The sequence below is a fragment of the Nicotiana sylvestris genome, chromosome 8 (genome assembly GCF_000393655.2).
Source record: "Nicotiana sylvestris chromosome 8, ASM39365v2, whole genome shotgun sequence".
In the NCBI taxonomy this organism is placed as follows: Eukaryota; Viridiplantae; Streptophyta; class Magnoliopsida; order Solanales; family Solanaceae; genus Nicotiana; species Nicotiana sylvestris.
The window spans coordinates 213,994,365-214,002,783 of NC_091064.1; positions in this window are offsets into that span (position 1 = coordinate 213,994,365).

Genomic DNA, 8,419 nt, shown 5'->3' on the forward strand with positions numbered 1-8,419 from the left:
AGGTTTGAGACACTTAGTCTCTTTTAAGGAAGCTTAAGTTGGAAAAGTCAACCGGATATTGACTTATGTGTTAGAGGGCTCGAAATGTGAATTTTATGGTTCGGATAGCTTCGTTAGGTGATTTGGGACTTAGGAGTGTGTCCGGAATATTTTTGTGATGACCGGTGTAGAATTAAGCTTGAATTGACGAAGTTAGTATTTTGGCGAATTCCGGTTGATAGGTGAGATTTTGATCCGGGAGTCGGAATGGAATTCCGAGAATTGCTGTAGCTTTGGTATGTCATTTTTGATGTGTGTGCAAAATTTCAGGTCATTCGTACATCGTTTGGTCGGGTTTTTGATCGAAAGTGTATTTTCGGAAGTTTTTGGAAACTTAGGCTTGAATTCGATGATGATTTGATGTTTTGATGTTATTTTGGGTGTTTCGAAGGTTGGGACAAGTTTGAATAATATTGTGGGACATGTTGATATAATTAGTTAAGGTCCCGAGGGCCTCGGATGGATTTCGGAAGGTTAACGGAATGAAATTCGAACCAAAAAGAAAAGAAAACGCTGCAGAAATTTCTGCTGCAATTTTCTGATTCGGAGAGCCTATTTTAGAAGCTCATATCTCGGGATATATAAAGAGTTATATGGTGTACAACCTATCAAATTAAAGCTGTTCGAGTCTAGTTTCTAAATATTCAATCTGTTTGTCATTTGGATCCTTATACAAGACGTTATGGGTGTACAACTCGACGAAGCACGGGCAGATTCTTTTAAACACGGATTTGGCTTATTTCTTTCATTTCTGTCATTTGGCTTGGATTATTTTGGAGAGAATTTCAAGGGGGATTTCACCAAGCATCAAAGGTGGGTTGTTTCTACTTATTTCCAAGTTAAATACATGGATTAGAGCTGAAAACTCAAGTAAATTATGGACAAAAATGGTGGTTTAGAGCTTGAAACTTAAGAGAATTAAATGGTGATTTAAGGGGTCAAATGAACTCCGATTTTTGGGAATTTGGTATGTATAGACTCGTGGCGAGATAAGTGTCGTATTGATGTAAAAAATTTTGAATTTGGAGACGTGGGCCCGGGGCTCGGGTTTTGCTAATTTCGGGATTTTTGACATTTTTCGAGTCTTTTCGATTGGGTTATATTCCCTTAGCCTATTGTAACGTATTTGTTGTGGTTTTGACTAGATTCGACACGCGAAGAGGTCGATTCAAGAGGAAAGGGCATTGCGGACTAGTCTACGGCCGGTTAGAGGTGAGTAATAGATGTAAATGCTATTCTGAGGGTTTGAAACCCCGGACTTTCACATCGTAATGCTATATTGAGGCGTGACACGCACTCCATGGCGAGTGTGGGGTCGGATACTATTTGGGATTATGACTTGGTCCATCCCGTGTGATGTTTATACTATACTGGTGATTAATACGCATACTTCATTAATATTACTGGGCTTGATGCCATGTTTGGGGCCTTGTGCCGATTTGTAAAATCCTTCGAGGATTGATATTACCGCTTTGCATGATTTGCATATCATTTAATTTCAGTCCAAGGTTTTAAATGCTGTTTTGCAAACTCAGCCATAATTCTAAGTGTTGAAAACTTAAATGATATTTTTAAATGTATTCTAGGCTGGGAACTTCTGTTTTGTAAATGCCCAAAGGGTTTATTATATTATTTTCTGGACTGATTATAAAGTGACTTGAAATAGTGGTAACAATGACACTGTGTGATATACTTTGAAACAGCGGTAACAATGACACTGTGTGATATACTTGAAATCGTGGTAACAATGACACTGGATGATATACTTGAACAGTGGTAACAATGACACTGTATGATATAAATTGGTTAGGTAACAATGGCTGACCGGTCAGGTAACAATGACTGACCAAGATATTGCGCTTGGGCTGTAGGAGCCCCTCCGGAGTCTGTACACACCCCCAGTGAGCGCCGTCGACGATAAATAAATATGGATGGCTCGGGCTGCACGCCGCAGTGGGTACTGGAATGTACCATCATATGCATTGCATTGCATTCATGTATTTGTATTTATACTGGTGTTTAGCTGCTCAGTTCCATATGTTGCTGTATATTCGGATTGTAGCTTACTTTGTGTATTTACTGGATTTTCTTATCTTCGGACTGTAGTTACTTTTATTACTCACTGGGTCGGAGTACTCACTTTACTCCCTGCACCTTGTGTGCAGATCCAGGGCAGTACTGTTTTAAAAAAGGGTTGTACTATCTTAGATAGCATGATGAAGTGTTCTTACGTGATTTCTTATCGCTCAGTTATTATTTACTCTTATTACCACTGAGTTGGAAGTACTCACTTTACTCCCTGCACATCGCGTGCAGTTGCAGGTATTGTTCACCCGGTAGCGGGTTATTAGCGGACTGAAGGTATACTATTGTAGCTGAGCAAGGTGACCATCAGCGTTCACGGCACCGTATTTCTTCATTGATTCTAAATTCCATTCTGTATATTGTTGGTCTTGTATTATTATTTGGATCTTTAGATGCTCGTGGTTTGTGACACCCCGATTTCGGGCTGAGTCGGGATGGTTTCCATTATTCTATCATGTTTACTTCGCACTTGTGATTATATTATCTGCGAATTAGACTTATTCCTGCTAAGTAATTATAAAGAGATGTATTGTTTTATTGTTGGCTGGTCTTGTCCCCACGAGAGGCGCCATCACGATCGGGTTGGGATTTTGGGTCGTGACAAGTTGGTATCTGAGCCTAGGTTACTAGGTCTCACGAGTCATGAGTAGGTTTAGTAGAGTCTCGCGGATCGGTACAGAGACGTCTGTATTTATCCTTGAGAGGTTGCAGAACCTTTAGGAAAACTTCACATTCTTGAATTCTTATCGTGCGTCCTTGATTCAGCTTGAATGGAAACTCTTGAATTTTTTTTCCGCGTGATCGTATGCACGAACGGGCACTCAGTATCAGATGTGCCTCAATGGCTTTTGATTCCCCGATTGAGGGGCGAGGTGTAATCTCTGTGAGTTTGAAGTTAGACCAGTCTGGAGGACTTGAGGCCAAATCTTTGCCAATGGCTTGAGCACTGAGGTGCTGATTTTGTGAGCAAGTGTTTTGAACTCATATGTTCATTATTGTCCTTGTTAGCCGGAATGGAGGTTGGATATCCACGTGATGAGTATGTTAGTGTTGCGAGGTGTATTTGTAGGACTTGGTAGTGGCGAAGAAGCCTACTGGATAGTAGATGAACTGTTAAGTGATTCGTTTCTTATTGTGATTTGTTGAGTAGCCCGAGTTATGGGCGCGTGAAGAATATTTTTCGTGTCTCCTAGTTAGATAAGTCTGGGAGCTGAGATCGCTTCCGTAAATGTATTATGACGAAATCGTTGAGTCAAGGAGACCACCTTGAAGGTCGAAAATATTAAAGGAAGAATATGTTCCTACTTGGTTGAATAGCCCAATAATGGAGGGTTGAAGGGTATTTTCTATGTGTTATGATTCAAATAGGTGCAACGCATGTCCATGTATCAATTTAGATTTATGTAATTGATATGCATTGTGATGCTTTGTCAAGTTGTGGATGTGTTGTTAGGATGGTTTTGGTGATTCTCTGGCAGGTGGATAGGACCAATTACAAAGGAGGCTCTGCCGAAATTTTTGAAAAATTTAGGACTTAAAAAAAATTGGTCACCTAGAGAGTGGGCTTAACTGTTGTGTGAGTAAATGCAAGAATTGCAGAAGAGTTAAAATTCCAGATGATTCGTGTTTCCACGAGCTTATGATGGAGTGAGTTTAATCTCACCATGATATTACGACAGCAATAGAGTATATGTGTTGTGATCTATGGCTTCGAGCCAAGTTGGGGAGCTTGCTGTTGATTAGCTGATTGCACGGTTTATTACCTGCGTGAATTCTGGTTATTGGCGTATTGGTGGGTTATTGCAGCTACGGAAAATGACCATGAGTGGTAATTTGAGTAAATGAATTGTTGGATGCATGCTATGGTTAGCCTTATTGGCTCATGTTCAGACTTGAGGGAAGATTCATGATTTATGCCTCGTATAGGTGCAGGCTTCGAGGGAAGTGATCCCTCTAGGTGCTTTATCGAGAGGGTATTCATATGTTATAAAATTCAGTAGAGTTGGTTGCATTCGGGGCCAAGTCAGAGCTGGGTGGCTCTCAATAGCGGTCCTAGTTAATTCAAGAGGTAAAGTGTGGTGCCTAATGATTTTGAGTCTATAAGTACGGTTAAGAGTCAAGCTTTTGAAGCAGCTTATGAAGAAAGGCACAGAATGTTCTATGATGTTTTGACTTGCGGTGTAGCATTTGAGAGACATGAAATGGTCATGGTATTTGAGACAGCATGGTCTCGTGATTTAAGGTCACTCGGGGTGAGTTTGGTTGAAATAAGTTAGGTGTTAAAGGGAGATATTATTATTTCTAAGGCAATCAAGGATAAATTGGAAGGAAGTAGATTGATTAGCCATAGTTGAGTTGGTATACTGGTGTCAGTGATCGGTTCGTTCAGCGTGATCGAGTTATGCATGTGAGGCTTGTCGGCCGCAGTGATTGATGTTATTCTGAAGCATTCTTTTGTTAGGGCCTATTATGAGTAGGCGGATCCCAGAAAGTGTTATGGTGGCTTGGACAACTACTTAGAGATTGGCATATTCGACGATTATGAGGATTCGCCTGTATGCTGCTATAGTTCTCCTGAAGTGAGTTAAATGAAAAGTCTTATGTGATGAAGTATTAGCCTATCGGCGGTTCCAGAGTTGTGATGGAAATCGCATCTATCGTATATTGACACGTGAGGTGTAGTGAGTGGTATGGAATTTGAAGTAAGGACCAAGGTTGTAGTTTGGTCAATGACTGTGATGTCATGATCTCAGATGAGCAGTATATGAGTTTCAGTGTTTTGAGTAAGATGGGTATTGACGTCAGTATCACCTGAGGTCGGTGTTCTATGAGAAAGGCTTTGCATCCTGGTTAGGGATTCTTGATCGCTTTTCAGCGTTAGTGCAGTTGGTGGTTTGGATGTGCAGACCCGTTAATTATTTCGGAAGATGGTGGGAGCTTGTCCCACAGGAATATTGTATAAGTGTGACATGTAGTCACTTGATTAATTAGAAATTTAAACCAAGTATGAGGATTTTGGTAATATCATCCATTTGAGAATTTATGCCTGGAGGGCACTCTGTTTATTGGGTTATGGACCTGTGAAAGATTATTGGCCTAGCTTGGCACGATCAGGATCGACTTGAGGTCGGTGGATAGATTTAAATGTGGAAGTGAGCCTTACGTCAGGCCAGTTGTGTTTATTTCAGCAATGCGCTCTTTATGGAAGGATAGTCGCAGTCTTATTTCGTGGTCAGTTAATTCATGTAAAGATATATTGCACCGTATGAGTTGTGAGACGGCTTGGTAAATTCCTTATGTGTTGAGGTTCCGCTCAGCGGTGATGTTATATGAGCAGGATGAGACTTAGATCATGTATCGCACCTCAGTTGTGCTTGAGTTTGTAGCCTATAGCGCTATATGTTTCCTTGGGAATGATATTATGCACCTTAGTGTGTTTATGACCGATATTCGGTATTTTGATGTGATGAGCTATTCAGCTCGACGTATATCTCCTTATGTGAGTTCTATATGTGGATCGGGTGGCACACCGCCATAGGTATGTTGTTTGGATCGGGTTGCACGCCGCAACAGTGTGATGTTCAGTTCAGTGCCCATATTTGCTTTTGTGTGTTCTGTTTCCCTGTTTTCTGAGGAAGTCTATGTTAGTGTGCGAGTTGAGTAGTTCCTTCTAGAGTTCGCCTTCCTTTTGTATCGCGTTCGAATTGATAGCATACTGGCACATTGTGGCGTCTTGTGGGATTTTTGATTATGTCTGAGGTGGCTTATTGCCTGAGCAGTTCGTACTGGGTGAGACGAGGTTACTAGATTTGGGGTCAGTGCAAACTGATTATATGAAGTATATTATAGAGCAAAGATCATTCTTTGGTTTGGGACAAGGTAATGGAACTTGTCAGGAGTGTAGATCCAATGAATTGTTGATTCAGCAGCTGGTTGTGAATTTCGGCACATCTCTTCAGTCGTATTGGTGTTAAAAAAATATAAAAATATAAAAAAAAAAAAAAAAAAGACCTGTGTAGATCTTGAGATGCAATGGGAGCATCAGATTCGTGGAATTTCGACCATTATGTTTAAAGAATGTTATTGTGGTTCTATGAGTAAGTGATGCAAAGTGTGAATTCAGCAAAGTTATGCAGTCATGTTTGGGTACAACGTGTGGAGATTGATATGGTGGTCGTATGATGGAAACAGGCTTGGCAGGGAAATTCAGGATGTTGGAATTGGGCCTAATGGCTTATTTGCTTGAATAAATAAGTATATCTACAGAATTATCGAGCTAATGTGCTCAACGGAGTAGTGGTAGCATGGGAAGGTGCATGATGTGTTAAACAAGTGATTTTGGACTACTTCAGTGTAGTTCTCAGCACGTTCGAGGACGAACGTATGTTTAAGTGGGGGAGATTGTAACGACCCGACCGGTCGTTTTGAGCTCCGACGCGTCATTCAGCAGTTTGAGGCCATGAGCGGCTTCATCTCAGGTATATTGACTTGTGTGTACGGTCAGAATTAAAATTCAGGAAGTTTGGAGTCAAATCTAAATGGAAATTCTCATTTTGAAAGCTTAAAATTGAAGAAATGAACTAGGATTAGAATTTTGAGTAAACGACCTCGGAATTGGGATCTGAAAGTTCCAGCATGTTCGTATGATGATTTCGGACTTGGGCGTATGTCCGGATTTGGTTTTGGGTAACCCGTGAGCATTTCGGCGTATATTGTGAAAGTTAGTACTTTAGAAGAATTTCATAAATTTGGGTTGGAAGGCATTTCAGAGTTATAGATGTGCGTTTGGGATTTCGAGTCTAGGAATAGCTCCGTATAGTGATTCTGGAGTTGGGAGTGCGATCGGAAGTGAATTCGGATGTCCGGAGGTCATTTTGAAGTCATTTGGCTAAATATAGAAATTTGAAGGTTTTTGAGAAAATTCGATCGAAAGTGGAAATTTTGATATCAGGGTCGGAATTCGATTCCGAAAATTGGTGCAAGTCCGTAATGTCGAATATGACTTGTGTGCAAAATTTGAAGTCATTCGGACTAGTTTTGGTAAGGTTTGAGACACTTAGTCTCTTTTAAGGAAGCTTAAGTTGGAAAAGTCAACCGGATATTGACTTATGTGTTAGAGGGCTCAAAATGTGAATTTTATGGTTCAGATAGCTTCGTTAGGTGATTTGGGACTTAGGAGTGTGTCCGGAATATTTTTGTGATGACCGGTGTAGAATTAAGCTTGAATTGGCGAAGTTAGTATTTTGGCGAATTCCGGTTGATAGGAGAGATTTTGAACCGGGAGTCGGAATGGAATTCCGAGAATTTTTGTAGCTTTGTTATGTCATTTGTGATGTGTGTGCAAAATTTCAGGTCATTCGAACATCATTTGGTCGGGTTTTTGATCGAAAGTGTATTTTCGGAAGTTTTTGGAAACTTAGGCTTGAATTCGATGATGATTTGATGTTTTGATGTTATTTTGGGTGTTTCGAAGGTTGGGACAAGTTTGAATGATATTTTGGGACATGTTGATATAATTGGTTAAGGTCCCGAGGGCCTCGGGTGGATTTCGGAAGGTTAACGGAATGAAATTCGAACCAAAAAGAAAAGAAAAAGCTGCAGAAATTTCTGCTGCAATTTTCTGATTCGGAGAGCCTATTTTAGAAGCTCATATCTCGGGATATATAAAGAGTTATATGGTGTACAACCTATCAAATTAAAGCTCTTCGAGTCTAGTTTCTAAATATTCAATCTGTTTGTCATTTGGATCCTTATACAAGACGTTATGGGTGTTTAAACAGAAGGTATCCGACAAGGAAAATTTTTAATAGGATGTACAACTTGTATAGCACAAGTGCAAGGTACAACTTGACGAAGCACGGGCAGATTCTTTTAAACACGGATTTGGCTTATTTCTTTCATTTCTTTCATTTGGCTTGGATTATTTTGGAGAGAATTTCAAGGGGGATTTCATCAAGCATCAAAGGTGAGTTGTTTCTACTTATTTCCAAGTTAAACACATGGATTAGAGCTGAAAACTCAAGTAAATTATGGACAAAAATGGTGGTTTAGGGCTTGAAACTTAAGAGAATTAAATGGTGATTTGAGGGGTCAAATGAACTCCGATTTTTGGGAATTTGGTATGTATAGACTCGTGGCGAGATAAGGGTCGTATTGATGTAAACTTTTCTGAATTTTGAGATGTGAGCCCGGGGCTCGGGTTTTGCTAATTTCAGGATTTTTGACATTTTTCGAGTCTTTTCGATTGGGTTATATTCCCTTAGCCTATTGTAACGTATTTGTTGTGGTTTTGACT